The sequence below is a fragment of the Petaurus breviceps genome, unplaced genomic scaffold (genome assembly GCF_028583685.1).
Source record: "Petaurus breviceps papuanus isolate PSGF00001 unplaced genomic scaffold, PetGlider_PUasm1.0 186, whole genome shotgun sequence".
NCBI classification, from domain to species: Eukaryota; Metazoa; Chordata; class Mammalia; order Diprotodontia; family Petauridae; genus Petaurus; species Petaurus breviceps.
Genome location: NW_027185798.1, coordinates 29,992,981 through 30,020,680, shown reverse-complemented (window position 1 = coordinate 30,020,680; position 27,700 = coordinate 29,992,981). Strand labels below are relative to the sequence as shown.

At 39.2% G+C, this 27,700-nt stretch overlaps 1 long non-coding RNA gene across 1 annotated transcript in view; it reads left to right on the top strand.

Annotated features, from left to right (window-relative positions):
- Window positions 1-26,143, top strand: part of LOC138162633 (uncharacterized) — a 58,517-nt gene extending 32,374 nt beyond the window's left edge. Inside the window, exons 3-5 of the long non-coding RNA XR_011168679.1 lie at window positions 12,313-12,366; window positions 24,141-24,254; window positions 25,039-26,143. This is a non-coding gene — a long non-coding RNA (uncharacterized lncRNA). The remainder of the gene's footprint in view (window positions 1-12,312; window positions 12,367-24,140; window positions 24,255-25,038) is intronic.
- The last annotated feature ends 1,557 nt before the right edge of the window (window positions 26,144-27,700 follow it).

Below are 27,700 nucleotides of genomic sequence, written 5' to 3'. Positions count from 1 at the left end.
ACTCTCATCTCTTGTTCTTAGAAAGCCTGTCTAGATCCCTTTGTCCTAGGTTATTGGAGTCCAGTGCCATTGGTATGACTGGTCATCCCAAACTTCCCTCTTTCTGTTCCTGGAGTTTCTAGATAGACTTATTCCTCTAGAGACAAACCACCTTTGGTTACTGCCTCCAACATTCAATAGAAAGTGCCTACAATGGCAACAGTATTGGGCCTGAGGGGTTCTGAAATGGTGACTAACATGATTTGAATGGAGTATATTGTGTCATTCATTCCCTGTTTCTAAATCTTGAGGGTGGGGCATGAGAGGAGTACCTATGCTGTCAAGTTGCCAGATGGAATAGGGCACCACCTGCTGTCAAGCTGGACATGAAACAACCAATCCCTTGAGAAGCCAGGCAATGGGGCTGTTCACCAGGTCCCCTCCTATCACTCCTGTCCCCAGGTATATGATGGTAGTGGGGAAAACACAGGTTTTTGAGCCCACTGATCCTTCTAAACAGCCTTCCTGGCTTCCTATGTTCAGGATAATGGACACTCCTTGAGGGTTGGAGCCATCTCATTTTTTATCTTTGAATCCCTAGCACTTAGTGCCACATAGTGACTACAGAGCCAGACTCTATGAAAGAAAGACACGAGTTCAAGTTCTCCCTCGGATACACACTGGCTGCATGACTATGGGCTAGTCTCTCAACTATCTCTCTGCTTTAGACAACTCTTTAAGACTACAAGTTAGAGAAGAGGAACCCACCTTCACTGGTAAAGGGAGTTTCCTCACCTTTCAGCTCCTTATAGGTGCTTACTAAAACTTTGTTGTCAAATACCATGTAATTATAAAAACTAGGATTGACCTTAAGAAAGAGCTAAAAGGGGCAGCTAGATGGCACAGTGGACAGAGTGCCCAGCCTGGAGGCAGGAAAGACCTGAGTTCAAATCTGACCATCACTTAACCCTATTTGCCTCAGTTTCCTTATCTGTCAAATGAGCTGGATAAGGAAATGGCAAAATTGCTCTAGTATCTTTGCCGAAAAAACCCCAAATGAGGTCACGATAAGTTGAACATGACTGAAAAAAATGAGCAACATACAGTTAGGAAGTCTGTCAGAGGCAGATTCGAACTCAGTTTCTATAACTTAAGAGGCAGTGTTTGGGTTTGTTTCCCCCTCTGTAGCGTACTTCATCTTTGTCCTTAATGCTCAGGTAGTTTTCAAGGTCTTCCAAAGTTTATTATTCCTTGCACCAAATGCATGTGTTAGAGAAGGTGGAAGAAAGATAATCAGAGGAATAGAGGGTACTAGAAAAGCCAGACACCTTGGCTGGGCCATTCGTTAATACTCCAGGCCCAAAATAGCCAATCTGTTTCCTCTTCCTCCTCCTTACATCCAATACTCATTAACTGTGGTATGGAACCAGTTAGAAGAACCTGTTGATCAGGTAGTCCATCATTTGCTGTTTACTGATCACCTTGTGTGTCTAACACTGTGATGCTTCCACCCAGATTACTTTTTCCATTAATTAAAAATTCCTCTCCAACTTGGTCACACTGAATCAGTCAATAAACACATCCCTTAAATGATATATGATGAAACAGAGGCCTATAAATATTAAATGACTTGTCTAAGGTCACAAAGATAGTAAGGGGCAAAGTCAAGATTTGAACCCAGCCACCATCACCACCACCACTGCCCCTGGCATGCAAGTCACATCAAATCCAGAGTTCCTTCTAATGTACAATGTAAACTTGTTTCCAAGTTTACTAGCAGCTTCCAGTCAAGAAATCAGCAAAAGTAGACCATATAAAATAACTACACAGTATAAAAAATATGAGAGTATACCTGCCAAAACAGACACAGGAAGTATATAAATATAAACACAAACACAGAACACCTCTTATACTATACTATACTATACTATACTATACTATACTATACTATACTATACTAGACTAGACTAGACTAGACTAGACTAGACTAGACTAGACTAGACTTGACTAGACTATATATATATATATATATATATATATATATATATATACACATATATATATATATATATATATACACATATATATATATATGAGTTAGATCTAAATAATTGAAGCAATATCTGTTGTGCATGGCTAGGTAAAGATAATATAGTAAAAATGATAATTTTACATAACTAATCTATGTAATACCCTCCCAATTAAATTACTAAAAATTATATTGTTGAATCAGAAAAAAATAAAAACATTTCATCTGGAAGAGCAGAGGGTCAGGAAACCAGGAGGAAAAGATGTGAAGGAACCAAATTTAGTAGTGTCAGACCTTAAACCATATTATAAGGTAAGAGCACTGTTGAAGTGTAAAAATGGATAATTCTAATTATTTTAAATTAAAATTTTCCTGTATAAATAAAACCTATGTAGCTAAGAATAGTGGAAATACAGAAAAATTGGGGAGAAAAAATTTCATAGACAATCTCCCAGATAGAATGTAATTGGGTCGGAATATTGTTGTGGGGTAGGAAATGATGAGCTGGTGGATTTAGAAAAATATAGAGACTTGGACTTATGAGAAGAAAGAGATGACAAGTGGAAGAAAGGAGGGAAAGTCAGGAATGAAATGCCTTTGGATATTCCTCTGCTCATTCCTGAAGAGGAGATCTTTAACACCAAGGATCTTTCCTATAATCAGCGCATCTCAGAAGCAGAAGGAACCTCAGAGACCACCCTTGACAGTATCAATCTGAGCATCATTATCCACTCTACTGTCCTCAAGATGTCACCCAGGCTCCCTCTGAAGACATCACCAACAAATATCCATCATCTCCACTCCTCCCAGGTGGAAGGATTCCTTATATTCATCTGAAGCCTATTTCCTTGTATAACTTCCACACACTGGCCCTGATTTGCTCCTTTGGGGTCAAGCAGGATTAGTCCAGTATTTCTTCCAGAGGGCAGCCTTTCAAATTTTTAAACTATCAATGTCCCTACAATGCAAGTCTTTTCTTGTGGGTTACTTATGTGGTTTAAATATTCCCAGTTTCTTTGAGTGATCCTAGTAAGATACAGTAGATTTAGAATGGGCTTGATAGGAGTATAGAACTCTGCATTTCTCAGATCAAGGCAACACTGCAAAAAAATGGCTCCCTCATTCCAAGTGAGAGGTATTCTTCCCCAAAACTGCATTACCTGGCCCTCTTGCTGCTGGGGATCCCTGTTTCTTTGAGGAGGACTTCTCAATGTTTATGCCACATGTAGGCTGGAGTGTCTTTTTTATTTGAGTCTGACATGATTTTTCCACAAGTTCATTTTCTCGCTATCAGGGTTTCCTTCTGTGCCATGAGAAACGTCAGGATAGGAGAAGGATCGAACCACCAGCATTAGATGTAGTAACACTTGGCATCTTGGGACACACGTACCCACCTCATCCTGTGGTAAGGTCAAAGCAGGATTCTGTCACAATCCCCTAACAGCTTGTGTAACTCATACAGCTGATATAATCGAGAGGCAATGTGTCAGGGGCATGCCACACATCCTCTCACTCCACCTATCTGTTTGTTAATGTGACAGGTTAGGGTGGAGGATGCCTGGAATTCTTTGTAAAGTCTACTACTGCCAGCTTGAGAAGTGTTGGTGAGAACAAAATAGTTCTATCTGGGTGGCCTGATATCCGCCATCACTGGGCTCTTCTGTCCCTGCGCTGGGCTTTAGGAAGTATGGTCAGCGGCTTATCATGTAGGTGGAAACCTTTCAAAGAAAGTAAGGTGGAAAGACCTTCCTAACTTTCCCCCACTATTCCATTTAACCCCCTTTGGGAACTTACACCTTGACTTTTCGTGGAGATTACCAATGATTGACACATTATATTTATTCACCAAAGACCTGATCTTTTCCCCACGCACATCTTGCTGTCAAAATGGTGGATTGAGGATGGAAGGATTTATGTGATGACACTATTCCAATCATGGCATACCCTGACCAGAATGGAAGAAAGGCCAAAACATTATTCCATATCCCTTGGTTACCACTTCCTCTCTCTCCCTGAATTTCTATAGTTATCAGCAATCAGAAATACCTGAAGAACTTTCTTCCAAGGAAGAAAGAGAAAAGTATGTAACACTTCTATTCACTTTCAGAAAGCAGGATTTAGTCAGGAATAGTTAACTTAGAGTGAAAAGTATTAGGGAAGGGCAGCTAGGTAGTTCAGTGGATAAAGTAATTGGCCCTGGAGTCAGGAAGATCTGAGTTCAAATACTGGTAGAAATGATCCTGAGAGAGGAAGATAATGCATTTGTGGGCAGGGGGAATGAGCTATGTGAGGAAATAAAACACTTGAGAAAATAGAAAATTTCCTGATTCTTAGGTTAGCCAGCGGGTGTTCATTTAATAGAAGGCACAAGCTCTTCAGTTACTTTATGTATGCAATGCAGCCACTCAAAGTAGGGAAAGGAGAAATGTTTATCTCAGGGATGGTGGTTTACAGAGGATTACTCTGAAACTACTTCTGGCTTCTCTTTGAGAATCACTTGTTCTAAGTACTGGAGATAGGAAGTTTCAATAATCAATCAGTATTTATAAAGTGCCTACTATGACCAGGCTCTGTGCTATAAGACACACTACCTGTCTTTCTATGGGGGCTCACAATTCCTATGCATGTAGGATAATAGATGTAGAGTTGGGAGGGACCCTAGTTCAATTTCTTCATTTTACAGAAAAGGAAACTGAGGCATAGAGAGGTTACGTGACTTCCCCATTGTCCCATAGCTGATAAGTTGAATTTGAACCTGGGCCTTGTGACTCCAAATCTAGTGCCCTATCCTTGATATCACAGCTGCCTCTCTGATCAGGTCACTACCTTGCTCACAAACCTTCTGTGGCTCCCTTTCAGTTAGAGGATAAATTACAAACTCTTTGGACTGGTTTTTAAGGCCCTTCACAGTCCAGCTCTAACCTACCTTACCAACCTGATTTCACATTTCTTCTCTTCATGTGCTGTATATTCTTGCCAATCTCTACGTTCTCCACCACCTCTGTGCATTCGCACAAGCTGTCTGCCATGCCTGGAATCTACTCCCTCCCCCCATCTGCACCTTTCAAAATTCTTCAAGGCACAGGTTCTGTGCCACTTCATCTGTAAAGACTTCTCTCTCCTTATCTTTCCAGTTATTAGCATTCTTTCAATTCAATTTAATTTAATTCAACAGGTATTTACTAAGCTTACTGATTCTACCTTCACCACACATCTCACGTCTGTCCCCTTTTCTCTACTCCTCTAATCACCACCTTGGTCCATGCTTTATTTCTGGGCAAAAGTCTCCTAATTGACCTCCCTATAGTCTATCTCTTCTTTCTACAATCCGTTGTCCACACAGTGGCCAAATTTGATTTTCCTACTGTGTTAGTCTTAGAAAGTCCTTGACAATTTGGCTCCAGCCTATGTCTCCTCTCTTATTACATATTATTCCTTCATGCATTCTATCTTCTAACCAAAAGGATGTACTTATTCCTCTCCATATATGCCCCTCTGTCTCCCATCTCTTCACCATTCACCATGCTTGAAATATACCCCCTTTTAATCTTTGCCTCATGGAATCCTTAACTTCCTTCAAGGTTCAGCACAAATTCCCCTACCTACAGGAAGCAAGCCTGTCTTGAACCTCTCCAGCTGCCATTATCCCCATCCAGCAATTACTGTCTACTCTGTATACATTTTATATTTCATTTTCTGCATCCATATGATCTCCTTCAATAGAATCTAAGCTTCTTAACAGTAGAGACTGCTTAATTTTCTTGTTTTCATATTCCTTATACTTGGCACATTACTTGCCAGATATGCCATTCCTTCCATGAATATTTATTGAATGATGTAATTATAATAATCAGCTATTGTTCAGTTCTTTTAGTCACGTCTGACTGTTCATGACCCCATTTGAGGTTTTCTTAAGAGAATGGGATAGTTTCCCATTTTCTTCCCCAGCTCATCTGACAGAGGACAAAACTGATGCAAACAGGGTTAAGTGACTTCCCCAGGGACACACAGCTAGTAAGTGTCTGAGGAAAATTTTGAATGCATGAAGATGTGTTCCTGATTCCAAGCCTGGCACTCTGTGCACTATGGTGCCACCTAGCTGCTTCATGAAATACCTAAAACACATAAAGTTGGAGATGCAGGTCTAGAATTCAGGTGACTAGGGCCAGATACAAGGATCTGGGAATCATTTGCATAGATGTTAGTTAAATCTATCAGTGCTGATGGTCAATGAGACAGTTTATAGAAAGAAGAGGGCCAAGGACACAGCCCTGGGGTACCATCCATGCATAGAGATTAGAATATTAATGAAGATTCACCTAAGGAGATTGAAGAGAGGTCACAGTAGAAATGAAGAAAGATAAGAGAATGAGGCATCATAAAAATTCAGGAAAGAGATTATATAGGAGGAAAGTATAGTGAGTCCAAAAAAGATGAAAAATAGGTAAATGTCATCAAATCTGGCAATTAGGAGATCTTTGGTAACCTTGGAGGGGAAAGTTTCAATTGATCAATGAGGTTTCATTTCATATGGCAGAGTTTTGAAGAGTGAGAGGTGAGAGCTTTTCTAGGAATCTAGTGAAGAGTTAGTTTGATTGATAGACTGATAGTTTGATTCATGAAGTACAAAAGGATGCGGGACTGTAGGAAAGAAATAATTTCCAAACTGAAGGAAGGAGGGGTGAGGGAAAATTTCTCAAAATAGTTCACATTTATAATAAGCCTTAAACAATGAATGTGTTTTGACATGAAAGAAAAAAGCTTTTGACAGAAACCATGGGATCTCTTTGGGGGATGTTTAGTAATCCAGTTTTCTTCACTTCATGAAGTGGTCTATAAGTCTTAAAAGGTCAGTTGGGGATGGATCTTGGAAGATCTTAAATGCCAGGGTAAAGAGTTTGAGCCTTATTTTTTAGATTATGGAGAGCCATGAACAGTTCCCAAGCAGAAAGGCAACTATCAGATCTGTGCCCCTCCCTGCCAAAAAAAAAAAGATTAATCTGCTGGTGGTACAGGATGGGTTCGAGAGAGGAGGACTTTTCTCTTTTCCTTGACAATCTCATCAATTCCTAAGGTTTGAACTATAATCTCATGCAGATGTCCATGCCTAAATTGCTAGCTCCATTGGCAGCCAGAGACATGGGGTGGGTAGATAGGCTTGTTAAAAGGTTCCTGCAGTGCTTCAGGAAAGAGATGCTGATGTAAGGAAAGGGATCAGTGCAAAGGACACTACGGGGGAGAACCTCGAGGACTTTTCAAAGTATGAGATATTGTTTTTAAAGTGTTTCTCATAGTATCTGGCATAGTAAGGGATATGTAGATGCTTATTCCTTTCCCTGCTACTGGACATGGTGGGGCTGAAGAAGAGGGAATCAAAGATAAGTGAGATTTCAGGCATACGTGATTGTAAGCAAAGCAATTTATGAGCAGATATAGAGAAGTCAGAAGGAGAAACTAGTTTGAAGGAGAAGGTTTGTTAGTTGAGACTTAGATACACTAAGGCATAGGGCATCTAGGTGGCACAAGCAATATAGCACCAGGCCTGGAGTCAGGAGGACCTGAGTTCAAAATCCGGCCTCAGACACTCAACACTTGCCAGCCGTGTGACCTTGGGCAAGTCACTTACCCCCAATTACCCTGCCTTCCCCCCTCCAAAAAGCAAAAAAAACCCAAAACACTGAGGCAGTCATGGTGCATGGACAGAACACTGGGCCTAGACTTAGGAAGACCCAAGTTTGGATCAGCCTAACTGCTTTATGACCATGGGCAAGTTACTTAACTTTTGTTTACTCAGTTTTAAAATGGGAATAATAATAGCTCCTACATTAGAGGGTTGTTGTGATAGTCAAATTAGTTATTTGTAAAAAAAAGAAAATGACTAGCACAGTGCCTGGCATACAGTAGGTGCTGTATAAATACTGAGTTGTTTTCTTGTAGAGTCTGTCAGTCAAAACGTCAGAAAGCCAGTTTTAAATACCAGATGGAAGTATGGGAAATATAGTGGCTGTCAACGTGGCTGTCTTCTATGTGAAGATGACATTTGAAGCTGTAGGAATGAATGAGATTGCTAAGGAAAGGAGATAAAGTAGCCAAGGACAGAACATTCAAGAATGCCAATGTTAAGAGATAAGAAGAGGAAGAAGAAATAGCAGGATTAGAGCAGAACCAGAATAGTGTAGCCTGAAAACAGATCTTTCTAGGCACCAGAGAGTCTGCTCATCTAGCTCCTCTTATAACATCCACAATATGTAACTGGATTCTATAAATCAATCAGCATTCTTTAATGACAAAGGAGAGTGATTACTAGCTCCGCATGGATTGAACAAGTCATCAATGAGTTCTTAAGAAAAATTCCCTAGGATCAGATGTATTCACAAGTGAAATCTACCAAACATTTAAAGAACAATTAATCCTAATACTGTACAAGCTATTTGGAAAAAAAAATATGTTAAAAAAAGAGAGTCCTTCGAAATTCCTCTTATTACACAAATACGGTGCTGACCCTTCAATTAGAAAGAGCCAAAACAGAGAGAGAAAACTATAGACCAATTTCCCTAAAAATATTAATGCAAAAATTTTAAATAAAATACTAGCAAGGAGATTACAGCAATATATTACAGCAATCATACACTGTGACCAAGTGGGATTTATACCAGCAGTGCAGGGCTGGTTCAATAGTACGAAAACAACATGATTGACCATATTGATAACAAAACTACCAGAAAACATATGATTACCTCAATAGACACAGGAAAAGCTTTTGACAAAATACAACATTCAATTCCATTAAAAACACTAGAAAGCAAAGGAATTAATGAAACTTTCCTTAAACTGATAAGTAGTATCTACTAAAACCATCAGCAAGCATTATCTGTATTGGGGATAAGGTAGAAGCCTTTCCAATAAGATCAAGAATGTCTATTATCACCACTATTATTCAACCTTGTAATAGAAATGTCATCCATATCAAAAAGAGAAGGAATTAGATTGAAGGAATTAGAAAATGAGGAAACAAAACTCACTCTTTGCAGCTGATATGAGTCATTCCTTTACCCAATCCATTGTGAGCAACTAGGTGGTACAGTATATAAGTGCTAGACCTTAAGTCCAGAAGACCTCCACTCAAATTCAACTTCAGAGTCTTATTACCAAGTTACTTAACCTCTGTCTGCCTCAGTTTCCCCATGTGTAAAAGGTTGACAAAAGCACCTACCTCACAGGACTGTTGTGAAGACTGACTTGTCAAGCACTTTGCAAACCTTAAAATATTATATAAATATATTATTAATATTATTGTTATCACCCATCCTTTACACAGATGCCAAATTGATATTCCTAAAGCACAGGTCTGACCATGTCACTCTCCTACTCAAAAATCTTCAGTGGCTCATTATTGTCTCTAGGATAAAATATAAAATCCTCAGCCTGGCATTTAAAGTCTTCTATAGTATGGCTCTCACTTACATTTCCAGTCTTGTCTCATGTTACTTTCTTTCACACATTCTTCCTTGCAGTTGAACCTACTAAGTACTCCTTATATATAGAAAACCTATCTCCTTCTTCTCTGTGTTTACATAGGTAATCCTACATGTCTGAAAAACTCTCATTGGTAGAATCCCTAATTTCCTTCCAATCACAGATTAGGTGCCATCACCTACATTTGGCCTTTTCTGATTCTTTACCAAATTTTCATTGCTACTTTAGAAATTACTTTGTATATAGTACATAAATTTTATTTGCTTATCAAGAGAAGGCTACATGGTACCATAGTGCACAAAAGGCTGGTCCCAGAGTCAGGAAGAAGTTTAAATCTAGCCTCAGACACTCACTAGCTGTATGACCTTGGGCAACTCACTTTACTTCTGTCTGCCTCAGTTTCTCCAGCTGTAAAATGCGGATCACAATAGCACCCATCTTTCAGGGTTAAATGAGATAATATTTGTAAAGCACTTAGCACATTACCTGCCACAGAGTAGACCTTAATTAATGCCAAGTCCTTCCTTCCCTTGCAAACGTGTCATTAGCCCTAGTAGAATGTAAGGCCCTTGAAGGTAGAAACTGTTTCATTTTGCCTTTATAGCCCCAGTGCCTTGTGTATGGTGGCTGGTCAATGTTTATTGAATGGAATGAAATGGGATTCAGTAGGTTTGAAGTGAATTAATATCACAAGCCAGGAGAACAGGTGGATTGCCAGGTGATGCCTAAGCTGTACAAACGGAAATTTCCAGCATATATGCTACAGAATTTTCCAATATGAGACCTGGAAATTTCCAGGATTGGGCAGGCAGAAGAGGAGGAGGCAGAAAGGAAGGGGGTGGGGCCTTTGCTGAGGCAACTTGTCGCAAGAATTCAGAGTCAAAAAACAGAGACAGCTTTTTTTGGGGGGTAGGAGAGGTGGGGAGTTGTACAATCACAGTTGGATTTGGCAATCAGGAGGCCATTATGAATTTAAGGATTCTGTGTGTGTGTGTGTGTGTGTGTGTCTGTCTGTCTGTCTGTGTCTGGGTAAGCCACTATTAAGTTCGGAAGTTTGGGCTGTGGGTCCTCAGGTGAAACAAGTTCTAATCTTTCCTCAGGACTCATTTCCCAGGGAGGCTTTTCAGACTCCTATTCCTTCCTGTTCTGACTGAAGAAACAGAGAAAAACAAAGGGCTTGGGCTTCTACAATTAGAGACTAGCCTGCTCTCGTTCTCATTTCTGAGTTAAGGCAGAAGCCACGCCCAGTTTTCTGGGGTGGGAAGAGCCAGTCCCAGATGATGACCATCATCACACCAATCCCCCTCGCTCAATCCAGGTTGCTGTAGCTTAGCTGTTTCAGAGGCCTCACAGGGAGGGGTGGCCTCAATTAAAGACCGAAACTCTACTCTTGTGGGTGTTAATTAGGCCCAGGTACTTGAAAGGCAATTACATCTTCTGTCATATTAAAAGAGAGAGGAGAGTGAGGGGTGGGTGTTGGGTAGAGAGAGACCAACACAGAGACAATGAAAGAGACAGAGAGAGAAAGAGGAGAGAGAGAGACAGAGGGAGGGGGGGAAGGAGAGAATCTTGTTAGCCATTAAAGATATGCGGTTTGAAACAACTTCAGGGTTCCATTATGCACCCACAAAGCTAGCAGATAAAAGTAAAAGTGATTTTTAAAAAAATGCCAGCTGAGCCATGGTGAATTTAGACATTGCTGGTGCCTGAGCAAATTGGTTCAGTTTTTCTGACAAGTAGAGATACCAAATCTACAGAATGGTCCATGCCCTTTTACTCAGTGGCTCCCCTTTGTGGAAGATCATCAAAGAAATCATCTCACAGAGGAAAAACACTATTTTTACAAAGCCATCCACAGAAGCATGATTTGTGATGTTAAAAAAATTGAAATATCTCCTAGTTGTCGGGGCTACCTAAGCTAACAGTGAGATAATCGAATAATGGCAGAAGAAAGCAACAAGAGATGCCATGTGACATAGTAGATAGAGAAATCTGCCTCTGACATTTACTGAATGTATGATCATGGAAACATCCCTTAGCCTCCCTAAGCCCCAGTTTCCTCATCTATAAAATGAGGATAAAGCTGTCCCCTCAGGGGGATTGTAAGGAAAACACTGTAGAAAGTAAGTGAATCATCATAAGAACTTTTTCTGTCAAGCATGTCAATGTATGAGTGAAGTAATAGTTAAGAATGAAACATGGAACCCAGAACAGCATTGCAAACCAGTTACAAGGAAAAAGGCAAGTACTTTTGAAATAATTTGTTATTTTTTATTTCTTCCTTTTGCTTTTAACAATTTCCTGGTCCCTCTCTCCCCAGTCCCCCCCCCCATATAATCAAGAAAAAACTGTAAAGCAAAACCAACCTGCACTGTGATCAGGTCTGATGGTCAATATGCACATTGTTATGTCCGTAGCCTTCCAGTTTTCTTCTCAAAGGAGAGGAGAATATGGAGAATGTTTTATCATGTATTCTCCAAGCCTAAGATTGGTCATAGCATTTAATCTGAATTTTACTTCCATTTTGTGTTTTCAATAACATTAATGAAGTGTTTTATATATGTATATATACACGTGTGTGTGTATTTCAGGTTCTGCTTCCTTCATTGTGTATCATTTTGTACAAGTTTATGAATTCCTTCTACTTACCATCTCTTACCATGCAGTAATATTCCATTACATTCCTATATGACAACTGACTCAGCAGTTCTCCATGAATGCTGTTGAGTCATTTTCAGTTGTGCCTGGTTTTTCATGACCCCATTTGAGGTTTTCTTGGCAAAGAAACTACAGTGGTTCAACATTTCCTTCTCCATGTCATTTTACAGGTGAGAAAACTGAGACAAATAGAGGGAAGTGATTTGCCCAGGGTCACATAGCTGGTAAGTGTCTGAGGCTGGATTTGAACTCAGATCTTCCTGACTCCAGGCCCAGTGCTCTATTCACTGAACCATCTAGCTGCCTCTTATTAAATGCCTATAGTATACTAAGACTTGTGATAGACTCTGGTGACACAAACATAAAGAATGAGCCAATCCCTGTTTTCAAGGAGTTCCATGGGGGACGGCACATACATATATGAATAAAAACAAAATAAGTAAAAGGTAATTAAGTACCAGGCAGAGAGGGAGGGCACTAGCTGATGGAGGGAGCAGGAGAAGGTCTGTGTAGAAGGTGATGCTTGAAGGAAAGGAAGCATTGTATGAGTGGAGGGGACAAGGCACAGTCAGTGCCGAGGCATGGAGATGGGAGAGATGGAGTACCATGTGTGAACAACAGAGAGAAAGAAAATCTGGCCAGATCATAGAGTCTGGAAGTGGAGTTTGAGTCTCCATTTGGATGGAGATTGACTTCAGTGAGGGGAAGAAGGTGGTTGGAGAGTTGGGAGGAATGGTAGTATGGTAATAACTTGTCTACAACAGGTCAGGAAGGACTTAATTCATAAACAGAAAGGAAAGTCATCTAGTTTCTTCCCAGTGGGTGGAGAGAAGATGGATGCCTCACCGATAGCCCCTGGGCACTGGGAGAGCACACAGACAGGCTGATCCAGACTGAGGGCCTCAAAAATTTAGATGTGCTTCTATAATGAAAGGGAGGGTCCTCAATGACTTTGCCATCCCTTGGTGCCCCCATCCAGGCCAGCAACAATCTGGACCCTCTTTATCTAGCCAGTCCCAGACCATTCTTCACCAGGACACCAGAGAACCTATGAGGGTATCTTGCCATTTGTCCTCTGACAGCCTGTTTATACCCACTAGAAACAATGACCCTCTAGACCAAAGGTTCTTAACCTGAGGTCCTTGGACTGCCACCCTCCCTTCCCCCAAGGGAGACCCATCCAAGTTACATCTTTATTTTCACTAACTTTCAATTGAATTTTAGCTTCCCCTTCAATTATGAGTGTAAGCAGAATCTTTCTGTAGTATTAGCCTTCACCAGACTGCCAAGGGGGTCCATGACACAAAAAGGGCTAAGAACCCAGGTCCTAAATCTCCAGACACCCTGACCCCCCAAGCCCATGTAAATTAATCCATTCAGTTTTGGGTCTTGCACTGATAGACGTGCCTCGATTAGAGAGTAAGGCAATCATTACCTCAGGCCCAGGCCCAGATCCAAGCCCTCAGACTGGCCATACAGTTGAATGACTATCATTGTTCCCAGATAGGGCACGACAATCTATTACCCTATGACTGTACTCAAAATCCATAGTATTTCCTAGGCCAAAGTTCCCTTCTCTGCTCTATACTTCCTGATATATGTTATCTCCCCTTAGTCATCCAAGGATCTTCAATTTTTATTATCATTCTAACTTGTCATTTATTTATTTATCTATCTCTCTAACTCTCTACCGATTTATCCACCCAACCATTCATTCATTTTAGGTCTGGCCTATTTTCATAAGAGGCTACATTAATTTCCATTACCATCCCATCTTGAGACCTGATTTTCTGAGGGAGAAGATTACCTCTTTCAGTATAACTCATTCTCCTTTGGTAGGGACGCCTTGCTCTACATCCAACAATCCTAACCTGCAGAGTCAAGATATTCTTGGAATAGTTCTGATTGGAAGCCTCATACAACCAGTTTCTTGAGGGCAGAGATGGTGTCACTTTTATATTTATATCCCCAGTGCCTAGCACAGGGCCTGGTATTTAATTAATGCTTGTTGATTGATTGAACGCTGGAGTCAGTGAGGATTGATGAACCTCTCACATTCTCCTCCTACCTCCTCAGTTTCACTGACAATGGGCTTTGCATGTGAGGCCCTAGCTGGGATGGGATCCTCCTTGCTGGTGATGTCATGGCTGACAGATCATGATAAGTTGTAATCAATTCCTGACTTTCTAGCAGCTTTAGGTTTAATGCCCTGATTAGGTCAAAGCATGACTTGCCAAGTTCCAGTCTCCCCTCTTCCCACTACCCCCCACTATGATACAGTGCTATAGCGCTAAAGGATAAGAGGTTTATGCCTTTCCTCTGATACTTACTGTGTAACATTGGTCAACTCTGCCTCTCTCGGTCTCAATTTCCTCATCTGTAAAAGGAAGGGATTGGACTAACTGGTTTCTGAGGTCCATTTCCTTCTTAAGATCTCTAATCCTATAACTAATTATAACTAAATTTTTGTAGTTCTTTAAACTTTACAAAGAGCTTGCCTTAAAGCACATCTGTGAGGAGGTGATACAAATATTACCTCTATTTTGTAGGTGACGTGAAGCTTTTCTATCTGTATAGAGACTGCTACTGGTTTTCTCCCTCTCATCCCAGCATCCTCTGTGTTTTAAGTAGAAAAACTGTAATGCCACTCTCCAGATGGCTCTTATGCCAGCATCCACTGCTGTTTCTCTTGACCATGCCTGAGCCATATTGAGTTTTAATCAAGGACACTCATTTCGAAGGGTTTTGTAGGTTTCAAAATTATGTATGGACTACAAGAGAACTTGAGTTCTAACTCAGGTGACTCCCTAACTGGAGGGATCTCAAGGCTGCTTGATCACCTCCTGAAAAAGATCCCCAAAAGAAAACTCCTAGGAATATTATAGCCAGGTTCCAGAGTTCCCAGATGAAGTAGAAAATATTACAAGCAGCCAGAAAGAAACAATTTGAATATTGTGGATACACAATCAGGATAACAAAGGATCTGGCAGTTTAGGAATTGAAGGGCTTCAAATACGATATTCTGGAGGTCAAAGGAGCTGGGATTAAAACCAAGAATCACCTACCCAGAAAACTGAGCATCATGTTTCAGGGGAAAATATGGTAATTCAATGGAATAGAGTACTTTCAAGCATTCTTGCTGAAAAAAACAGAGTCAAATAGAAAATTTGACATTCAGATACAAGAAGCAAGAGAAGCACGAGAAGGTAAACAGGGAAAAGAAATCATAAGGAACTTATCAACTTACCCAGGTACCTACTTTTCCGTGGAACCTAATATATTAGGCAGAGAGATTACAGAATTTGGGGTCAGAGGACTGAATTTTTTAATCCATATCCTGCCCTTTGCTACCTATCTATCCTTAGGTAGGTCACAGAATTTCTCTTGTCCTCAGTCCCCTCATCTACAAAATGAGCTGCTTGGACTAGATGGACTTCTAAATTCTGACCCTAAATTTATGATCCTCTGACTGGAACAGTTGCCCTTGGGCCATATACCATTACCTAAATCTGGTCTTTAGCTTCCTCCTATGAGATCCAGTTACCTAAATGTTTACTCTACTTGCCAGTTCTCCTGTCCAACATCCTCCTAAAACCTGTGGGTAGGATCAGCTTGTGCACTGGAGTCAAGATGGCAGAGTAGAAACAGGACTTCCTTGGGGCTACCCTTCAACATCCTCCAATTCATGTAAAAAAAATGACTCTAAACAAACTTTGGAGCTACAGAACCCAGAAAATGAGAGAGAGAAGCAAATTTCTTGCTGAAGACAGTTCAGCAGGCCGGCAGGAAGAGGCCAGCACAGAACTCTGGGAGCTGAGCCATGCCCTGCATGAGCTTGATGTTTTAGCCTCAGGGCATCCACAACTAGCCCCTGGCTGGAGGGACTTCAGATCACCAGCAGCTGTGGTGGTTTCCAGAATTATCAACACATAGATGATAAGGACAAAGTGAGGAGTCAGTGCAGTGTGGACTTTGGAAACCAGGAGTCTGGGAGTGCAGTCTGGCCTTTGCCCCCAGGAAGGAGAAGGGGCTGAGGTGCCATGGTCGGACAGCTGCTGCTACGTGGTTGCTTCAGAGCTCCTGGCCTGTAGATTGTAGGGGGACCAAGCAACCAGTCTGAGGGGTAATTGTTCTTGCTTTAACCTGCTTGGATCTGGATCACTGTTTAGGGTGGAAGTCCTGGGGTGTGTGACCAGTTTTCCAGAGCCTGCGGAGGCTTTAGAAAGGGCAGACAACTAATAGCTCCAGCAACTGAGAAAACCCCAGTAATTGTGACAAAGCTCCCCTCTCTAGTAGCAGAGTTCTATTGTGTCAAAAAGCTCAAAAGTCAGGTAATTGAGTGGCAACATGAGCAAGCACAGGAAGCAAAGCAAGCACAGCAATCCAACTTTACACTCCTATTTTGGGGACAAAAAAAGATGATAGCATGAAACAGGAGGAAGACAATGAAGTCAGAAATCCTGCACTAAAAGCTTCCAAGAAAAATATGAGTTGGTTACAGGCCATAGAGGAGCTTAAGGAGGATTTTGAAAACCAAATAAGAGAAGTGGAGGAAAAATTTGGAAGAGAACTGAGAATGATGCAAGAAAATTGTGATATGAGAGTCAAAAACCTGGCTGAATAAAATAACAGCTTAAAAAAAGACTAACTCAAATGACAAAAGAAGCTCAAAAAGCTAATGAGGAGAATAATGCCTTAAAAAGACAAATTTTCCAGATGGAAAAAGAATCTCAAAAGCTCACTGAGGAGAATCATTCCTTCAGAATTAGATTGGAGCATATGGAAGCTAGTGACTTTATGAGAAATCAAAATATTATTAAAGAGATCCAATCAAATGAAAAAATAGAAGGCAATGTGAAGTATTTCATAGGAAAAACCACTAACCTGGAAAATAGATACAGGAGAGATAATTTAAAAATTATTGGGCTACCTGAAAGCCATGGTCAAAAAAAGAACCTAGAAATTCTCAAAGAAAATTGCCCTGATGTTTTAGAACCAGAGGGCAAAATAGAGGTTGAAAGAATCCACTGATCACCTCCTGAAAAAGATCCCCAAAAGAAAACTCCTAGGAATATTATAGCCAGGTTCCAGAGTTCCCAGATGAAGGAGAAAATATTACAAGCAGCCAGAAAGAAACAATTTGAATATTGTGGATACACAATCAGGATAACAAAGGATCTGGCAGTTTAGGGATTGAAGGGCTTCAAATACAATATTCTGGAGGTCAAAGGAGCTGGGATTAAAACCAAAAATCACCTACCCAGCAAACTGAGTATCATGTTTCAGGGGAAAATATGGTCATTCAATGGAATAGAGGACTTTCAAGCATTCTTGCTGAAAAAAACAGAGTCGAATGGAAAATTTGACATTCAGATACAAGAAGCAAGAGAAGGATGAGAAGGTAAACAGGGAAGAGAAATCATAAGGAGCTTATAAAAGTTGAACTATTTACATCCCTACATGGAAAAAAACAATAATTGTAACTTATGAAACTTTTCTCAGTATGAGGATAGTTGAAGGGAATATAAATGTATACACACATATGTCTATATAAGAGGTTATGTGGGTCTATGAATACATATGTGAGTGTGTGTATATATGTGTACAGGTATATATAGACAGAGGGCACAGGACCAATTGAATAGGAAGGGATGATACTTAAAAGGTAAAATTAAGAGGTGAGAGAGGAATATAATGAGAGGAAATGGGGAGAGACAGAATGGGGTAAATTATCTCATATAGAAGAGGCAAGGGAAAACTGTTACAATGGAGGGGAAGAACAGGAAGGCAAAAGGGAATGAGTCAACCTTATTCTCATTGAATTTGGCTTAGGGAGGGAATGACACACACTAAATAGGGTATCTCAACCTACAGGAGAGTGGGGGGGAAGGGAATGAGAGGGGGGATGATGGAAGGGAGGGCAGGCTGGAGGGGAGGGAAGTTGGAAGCACACACTTTTGAAAAGGGACAGGATTAAAGTAGAGAATAGAACTAGTGAGGGTGGGATAGAATGGAGGGAAATATAGTCAGTCTTTCACAATATATCCACTATGGAAATGTTTTGCATACCTACACATATATAATCTATATTGAATTCCTTATCTTCCCAGTAAAGGTGGGTGAGGAGGGAGGAAGGGAAAGAATATGGAATTCAAAGGTTTGAAATCAAATGTATATATATATATATATATATATATATATATACATATACATATATATGTGTGTATATACATATATATATATATATAATCATTTTACATGCAACTGGGAAACAAGATATATAGGCACTAGGGCATAGAAATCCATCATGTCCTACTGGAAAATCAGAGGGGGGATGGCGGAAGATATAGGAGAGAGCAGATTGGGGGAGAGGATATTCAGTGAGATGGCTGTTTTGGGGTGATGGGTAGGGGAGAAAATTTATAACTCAAAATCTTGTGGAAATTAATGATGTAAACTAAAAATAAACACAAAATTTAATTTAAAAATAACCCTTGTGGGTAGACCTTAGCTCCACCCAGTTTCTTCCACCATTGGTTGTGTTCAGGAGTCCACAAATTATAGCCCCAATGGACAATTACATCAATTGACTATTTTTGTAACGCCAGAGCTAAGGATGATATTTGTATTTTTAAATACAATAAAAATTCCTTTAAAATGTAAAAATTCTTAGTTGTGGTCCTACAGAGACAGGCATCTGGCTCCTATTGATCATTTTAAAAAATTCATGCCACTCACTTGACCAATGGGGTTGGCATTTGATAGATGCTTGACTGACTTCTGATGCTCTCCCCCCACATTTCTAAAAAATGTGGTAGACAGCAGAACAGAAATCTATTGGCACCATATGAGTTATTACAGACAATTCCCTATCACCAAAAACTTAACTCCACCCAACACTAATTTCACCACACAAAATCCATGAGGACACTCCATTCCTTCACATATCATATCCCTCAAAAGTCTCTGCAAGAGAAGTTGGCCCTTTTTCTACTCCTTCTAATTGAGAGGATTTGGAGAAAAGGTGTCAGCAATATTGTTTGTTCTTTGCTTTGCTTCCAGCCTTCCTCAACAGCCTCTCCTTTGAAGTCGATAGGAGCCAATTATACCACCCTCTGTTCATCATACTCCACATCCTTTGCATACCTCCAGGACATTCTCTTCTCTTTCTCAATGACTTCAGCACTTGGCTCAATCTCCCATTTCACTCCCATCATCCCCTGCCATCATTCTCCCTGACTTCAGCATGCATTCATTTAGAGTTGAAGAGAGTTTTCAAGATAAACTAGTCTAATAATTCTCCCCACCCCTCACCGGTACCTCAATTTGCACAGCAGCAAATTAAGAGGAGACTGAAGAGGTAATTTGACATTTGATGATCTTTCTTATGCCATGAATTTAGCCCCTCCCTAACTCACCCTCCTTCCCCAATAGCCAGTCATTACCCAGGACCCATTGATTATCCTCCCCCCAATATCTATCTTTTCTATCACTTTATTGCTACTGTTTTAGAACATTCTGTCTCTGGACTATTTCAATAGCCTTCTACCTAGTCTCTCCACCTCCACTTTGTTTCTATCTCCAATTTATCCTACATCCCCTAACAAATCATCCTAATGCACAGATTTGATTACATTACTGCATTGTGCCAAAAATGCTAATGCATCCCCATTACTTAATAAAGTTCATCTTTATTAGTCTTGAATTCTATGCTCTGCACACCCTGATGCCATGCTACTTTTCCACCCCCATTTTTCATTATTTTCCTTCTCATTCACATACTCTGCAGCTATAGCGAACTTTTCTCGATTCCCTGACCACACTGGACTTTCCCAACTCTACAATTTTGTTGATGCTTTTTCTCTAAATCTGAAATCCACATTTTCCAGTGTTACTACAACAGGACATAGAATATAGCTGATCCATGGGAGAAAAAAAAGGCAACAGGTATAACCCCTGGTCTGGGGTTTCTATTTTGTTAGGGGCTATAATTGCCCAGTGTACAACAATGGTGAAGAGTAACGAGACATTCATGGTGTTTACCTTAAACCAGCCCTCATAATTGTTGCCAATGGATAATGAATGCCAATGAGAGGAGAGAGACAAGAAGCAAAGTAGCACCTTCATTGCAGTCAACAGAATGTTACTGCCCGACAGTGGTATTGGGTCTAAAGATGCCATCCCTCTGTGCTGTTTTTCTTTTATTTCATCGACATAACTTACATCTGGGGCAAGGTAATGAGAAAGGGCCATACCTGATGCTGTATGAGGAAAACTCCTACTGTAGAAAAAGTACTGGAGTAAGAGGCCCTAGGTTCAAATCCCATCTGTGACACTAATTTTGCAACCTTGGGCAAATCGCTTAACCTGCCTGGGTCTCAGTTTCCTCACCTATAAAAGTAATGGGGATGGAGTAAGTGGCTTCTGAGGTGCCTTCCAGCTCTAAATTTAAAATATTTTATTTTTGCCTCAGACTCTGCCATATCTATAAACCTAATGTGACCTTCTGAGACCGTTTTCTTTCATTAAAGAGTGGTCATGGACCTTGTCGTGCTCAACCCTACTTGTTTCTTCTGGTTCTTCTTTGACATGTCTCACTGCTCCTCAGTCTCCCTTCATCCAGGTTACATCTAGGGGTAAATCCCAAGAGGTTGTACTTAGTTCTTTTTTTCTTTTACTTGATGATACAGCTTTCCTGGGCACCAGTCCCAGTGCCAGCTGCACTTTCACTCATTTCCCTTGAATCACTAGTCAAGACAGAGGATTTGGAATGCTTCTTGCTGTCCATCTCCATCCCCCTACCTCAGTCACACTTCCATCACCTCTTCCCCCTTGAGGTCTATATAATCCACATCTTCCACCCAATCAAATTCTGGTAACTGGCTTCAACAGATCTTCAGGATGCTCCCCTTCTGTTCTCAATGAGTTCAATACTTGGCTCACAATCTTGTTATCCTCCCCAACTCCTGCCCTTATGTTAGGGGATTTTAACATATATATTAACACTCCCTCAAACACCATAACCATTCATTTCTTAATCTACTTATTTCCTATGACCCTCCACCCCACTTTGGTCATACACAAAGATGGTCATACCCTTGATTTTGCCATCAACCAGAAAATGCACCATCTCCATATTTGAGAACTCAGAAATCTCCTTATCTAACTATAATTTATTGGCTTTCTACCTCTCCCTCTGCCTTCCCATACCACTATTTTCATGCAATCCATGACCTCCCATCTCCCTCAATTCTCTCCTAGCATTGAACTAGCCAACTCTACCCATTTTTCCCCTATCTTGACCCCCTGTTGAACCAATTAACTTTATATTGTTCTCTTCTCTTGAATTCATGGCCCCCTTATCAATAATCAATCATGTCCTGCCAAAGATCAGTCTTGCATTACTCCCACCACCTTCACACTTATACATGACATGTGCTGCTGAATGAAGGTGGAGAAAACCATTCTGACTTGGTTCACTACAAATTCATGTTACACAAACTCTACTGAACCCCCACTGCTTCTAGATAATCCATCTATAATTCTCATCAACTCACTATCCCACTCTCCACAGAGGTTCTTCCAAACCTTTCATTTTTCATCAAACCTCCCATGATCTCTTTTCCCCTACTTAATTAAACCTCAAGTTTACCTCATGTTTTACAATAATAATAATAAATAATAATAAAGATTATTCATCTAGGGCTCCCTCTTCTCACCTCTCCATTATCTCACATTACTCAAATGCCCTCTGCCACTCTCACCTTTCATACCTGTTTCACATGACAAGGTGGTCCTATTCCTCTATCTGCTCAATTTATTCCAAGCCATTCCACCTCTTCCAACAGATTATTTGTTGAAAGACTGAACAGATTTTCTGTCATCCTTACTCTATCACTAATCTTCAATCTCTCCCCATTTACTGACTTCTTCTCTATTGCCTACAAACATGGCCATGTCTCCCCTATCCGCAAAAAAACCTGACTTGCTCCTTCCATTCCTACCAACTATTGCCATGTATTTCTCCTGCCCTTTGTGACAAAACTCCTTGAGAAGTCAGTCTATAATAAATGGCTCTACTTCCTCCCCTCTCCCTCTACAATCTGTCTTCCAACCTCATCATTTCACTGAAACTGCTCTTTCCAAAGTTACTAATGATCTAGTTGAAAAATTCAGTGGCCTTTTTTCAATCCTCATTTTACTTAACTTCTCTACAACCTTTCACACTGTCTCTTATCCTCTTCTCTTTAATATTATCTTCTCTCTAGGTTTTTGGGGCACTGCTTTCTCCTCATTCTCCCCCTACCTATCATAAGATTCCTGTCTCCTTTGCTGGATCCTCATCCAGGTTATGCCTACTAAATGAGGGTGTTCCATAGAACTGTTCTGGTCTTTCATCTCTTCTCCCTCTATACCACTTCACTTGGTAATCTCATCAACTCTCATAGATTTAATCATTATCACTCTCCTGATGATTCTCAATTTAACCAATCTAGCCTAATCTCTCTGTCCAACTCCAGTCTCACAATTCCCACTACCTTTCAGTCATGTTAAACTGGATGTTCAATAGACATCTTAAACTCAAAATTTTCAAAACTGAACTCATTCATCATCTTTTGCCCTAAAATTCCCCCTTTCTAAGTATTCCTATTACTTTTGTGAAGACTAAATCCTCCCAATTGCTCAGGCCCACAACCTTGGTGTCATCCTCTATTCCTCATTATCTCTCACCCCTCTCACATCCTACCTATTGCCAAAATCTGACATGTCCATTCTTGCAACATTGCTTAAATGTGTCCCCTTTTCTTCTCTGATACTGTCACCACTCTCATTCAGGCCTTCATCACTCATGTCTAGACTATAGTAATCACCTGCTAGCTGGTCTGTTTGCTATAATTCTCTCCCCACCCCAATCTGTTGGCTGTTCAGCTGCAAAAGTAATAATTTTCCTAAAATGAAGATCCAACCATGTTACCTTTATACTTAGTAAACTCCAGTAGCTCAAAGTCCTTTATAACCTACCTTCCCATGTTTCCTCAAACAATATACTTTACATCTAGACTTCAGGCTTTTTCTCTATGCATGGAAGGTTCTCCTTCTTAATCTGTGTCCTGGCTTCCCTGTTTTTTTTAGTCCCAACTAAAATTCCTATCTTCTATAGGAAGCCTTTCCCAGCACTTTCCTTTTGTTGATTATTTACAATTTATCCTTTATATAGGCTGTTTATACATATTTGTTTATTTGTTCTCTCCCACATTAGATTGTGAGATCCTTGAAAGCAAGGATTGTTTTTTTGTCTGTCTTTATATCAACAAAGATTAACACAATGCTTGGCATATTGTAGATACTTAATAAATGCTTTTTGATTGACTTGATGAATAACTCAAAATTTTTACAAGAAAAGCTTCAAAGAGAAATATAGCATGGTCACAATTCAACTGAAGTTCCTGGAATAAAAGAAGCGTGATTTTAAAAATAATCTTATAAAGGAAATTAAAGTCTTACAGGAAAAAAATAGTAATAGAAATGAGAACTATAGAGAAAAGTCTTGGAGAGATAATTAATAGCTTAGTCCCAGAGGTACAAGACCTTATGCAAGAAAAGGTAAACTTAGAAAATTGAAAATTAGAGATTGAGAATTAGAATGAAGTAGAAATTAAATACTTCATAAGACAACTCACAATACTAAAATAAAGTCAAAAGACTGAACAATAAAAAAAAGTATAAGGTATCTCATAAAAAATAACTAACCTGGAAAACATATCAAATGAAAACTCTCAGGAAACTTATAGATAAAATCTAGATCTCTAGGGTCAAATAGAAAATGCTGCAAGCAACCAGAAAAAAATTCAAGTATCAAGGAGCCATAGTCATAAAGGATTTAGTCATCATTGATCTAAAGGAATGGTCAGAATACAATATGCTATTATAAAAGGCAAAATATATAGACTTACAACCAAGAATAACTTACTAAGCAAAACTAATCCTAATCCTACAGGGTGAAAAAATGAATTTCTAATGAAATAGAAGACTTCCAAGCATTCCTGAAGAAAATAACAGCATCAAATTTAAACTTTGACATATCAACAGTCATCAAGAGAAACATAAAAAGGTTAAGTACAAATGAGTTTTCATAAAGGACTAAATACAAGACAATTTTTGCAAGTGATCCCTCAGATCTTTAATATCATTGGGGGTCACAGAGTGAGTCAAATAAGACAAATGGACTGGGATAAATTTTTTTTAGGCAATCGGGGTTAAGTAACTTGCTCAAGGTTACACGGCCAGTTATTTCTGGGTGTGGTGCTAAGTATCTGAGCCCAGATTTGATCCCCAGGTCATCCTGACACTGGGGCCGGTGCTCTTACTTGCTGAGCCACCTGGCTGCCCTTAAGCAATTGGGGTTAAGTAACTTGCTCAAGGTTACATGGCCAGCTGTTTCTGGGTGGGTGCTAAGTGTCTGATCCCGGATTTGATCCCCAGGTCATCCCGACACTGGAGCCAGTGCTCTTACTCGCTGTGCTACCTGGCCACCCCCCTGGGGATAATTTTTATATTTTGATTATCTTAAAATAAAAATATGTGGGGTACATGTGGGGAAGGAGGTACATACAAGAGAGGAAAAGTGAAAGGAAGTTGGGGAAAATTATCCCAGTTAATTGGGCCTGCAAGTAGAAGAATATACAAACAAATGAAGAGGAAGTGAGTGATACTTGAACCTCACTTTTATCTGAGTGGGTCAAAGAGAAAAGAATATATACAAATAGTTACATTTTAATCCACAGGGAAAGGGGGGAAGGGGAAAAGGGAGAAAGGAAGAATAGCAGGGGAAGGGTAGAATAAGGGATTTATCTAGATTAATTGTTTCTCCTAAACAAAACAATTTCTAACTGCAGGGAGAAGAATTCAAAAGGGTAAGAATCTGTGATTGATCTCTGGACAAGGGAAAGAAAGAGTAACAGTGGAGCAGAAGATTACCTCAATCCTAGAGCACTGGTGATGAGTACACTCCACTTACCACCCTCTTCTTTATGAAAAAAGGGCAACCCCTCCCCCCAAAAAGAATAAAAAGTATAAAAGGAAAGAGGGAAATAAAAAAATAGTGAACATTATTATAAATGAGATGAAATCACCCATATAATTGAAGAAGATAGCAGAATGAATTTTTAAAAAGTAGAATCCAACAATGTGTTGTTTACAAGAAACACATCGAAATGTAAAGGTTCACAGAGTTAAAATAAGGGACTGGGGCAAAATGTATTAGGCTGCAACTAAAGCAAAACAGCAACAAAAGAAGGAGTAGCAGTCCTGATCTTAGACAATTGCCAAAATAGAATTAATTAAAGTAGATAAAAAGGGAAATTACATTTGATTGAGACTATACACAGTAAATTAATATCCGTTATGTATGTATATACACATATGTGCATATACATTGAGCATAACATCTAAATTCTTAAAGAAAAATTTAAATGAGTTATAGGGGAAAATAGAGAGTTAAACTATAATAGTGAAGGACCTCACTGTATTCCTTTGAAAGCTAGACAAATTTAACCAAAAAATATAAGAAAGAAGTTAAAGATCTGGGTAGAATTTTAGAAAAGCTAGATATGATAGACCTCTGGTGATTATTGAATGAAACTGATATGATGATTTGCTTAGAAATATGATACGATGGTTTACTTAAAGAACCCTAGAGAGTTGACTAAAAATTCAATGGAACAGTTAACAAATCCAGGAAATTTGCAAAACATAAAATAAGACCACACACACACGATCAACATTTCTGTATATTACTAACAAAATTCTGAAGATGAGGTTGAGAAATTCCATTTAAAGTACCTTCAGAATGTACAAGATATTTGGGAGTTCATCTGACCTGATTATAACTATAAAAAAAACTTTTTATGCAAATAAAATCAGAACTAAATTATTGGAGAAATAATAATGGCTCATGGGTAAGCCAAAGGGGGCAATACTACCAAAATTAATGAACTTATTCAGTGCCATACCAATTAAACTACCAAAGGATTATTTTATATACATAGAAAAAAAATAAAATTCATGAGTAGGAACAAAAGTTTAAGAATTTCAAGAGAAATAATGGAAATAATGGGAAGGGAAGTGGCCTACCAGTATCAGATCTCAAATTATGTTGTAAAGCAATAATCATCAAGATAACCTAATAATTTTAAAATAGATGTGTCAATCAGTAGAACAGATTAGATATGCAACATAAGGAAATAAATGAACAAAGTAGCCTAGTGATTGGTAAACCCAAAGGCCCCAGTTACTTGAATAAGAACTCACCATTTAATGAAAACTGCTATTAAAATTTAAAGCAATCTGGCAAAAACCAACTGTAGTCTACTGTTTCACTCTGTATACCAAACTAAGTCACAAATTGGGACATAATTTTGACATAAAGGATGATGTCATAAACAAATTAGAACAGAAGGAAGAAGATTGCTTTTTCAAATCTGTGAATAAGAAGAGTTCATGACCAAACAATGAACAGAAAGAACACAGAGGGCAAAATAATTTTTATTATATAAAAATAAAAAAGATTTTGCCCAAACAAAACCAATACAGCTAAAATTAGAAGGGAAGCAGCTAATTAGGAGAAAATCTTGCAGAAGATTTCTCAGATAAAAATCTCATTTCCAAGATTCTGATTCATATTCACAAGAATTAGAACCATTTGCTAATTGACAAATGTTCAATGAACACACAATTTTCAGAGGAAGAAATTCAAGCTATCAATAGCCATATGAAAAATGTTTTGAAATAATCAATAATTAGAGAAATGCAAAATAAAAATTAAGTCTAAAGTTCCATCTTACAACCACCAGATTAGCAAAACTGACCTCCCAAAAAAAATAATGATAAATATTGGAAGGACTGTGGTAAAATAAGTAAATTGATGCATTGTTGGATAGGTATGAATTGGTCCAACTATTTGGGAAAGCAAATTCAAAAAGTTACTAAAGTTTGCATATCCTTTGATCTAGTGATACTACTACAAGCAAAAAGATTTTTTATAGAGTTCTATATATACAAAATTATTTATAGCAGTTTTTTGTGATGACAAAGAACTGGAAACTAAGGGGCTTCCCAGCAATTGGGGAATATCTGAGCAAATCATAGTATATGAATATAATGAAATTTGATCCTGCTGTTAGAAATGATGAAAGGGCCAGTTTCAGAGAAACCTTTGAAGACTTGTATGAATTAATGCAGATTGAAGTACTCAGAACCAAGAGAAAAATCTTATACATTATCAATGACATTCTAAAGACAAACAACTTACAAAGACTTACAAAAACTATTGTGAATATAATGAAAATCCTGACCATACACGACCTAGGCTGATCACGCTATTCAAATACTGACAGAGAAGTGATGGATTGTGGGCACAGAACATGCTACTAAAATCTTAACTGAGATGTGATGGACTCTGCTACAGATTGCAACATATATCTATATCTATATCCATATCTATATCTATATCATCTATCTATCTATCTATCTATCTATCTATCTATCTATCTATCTATC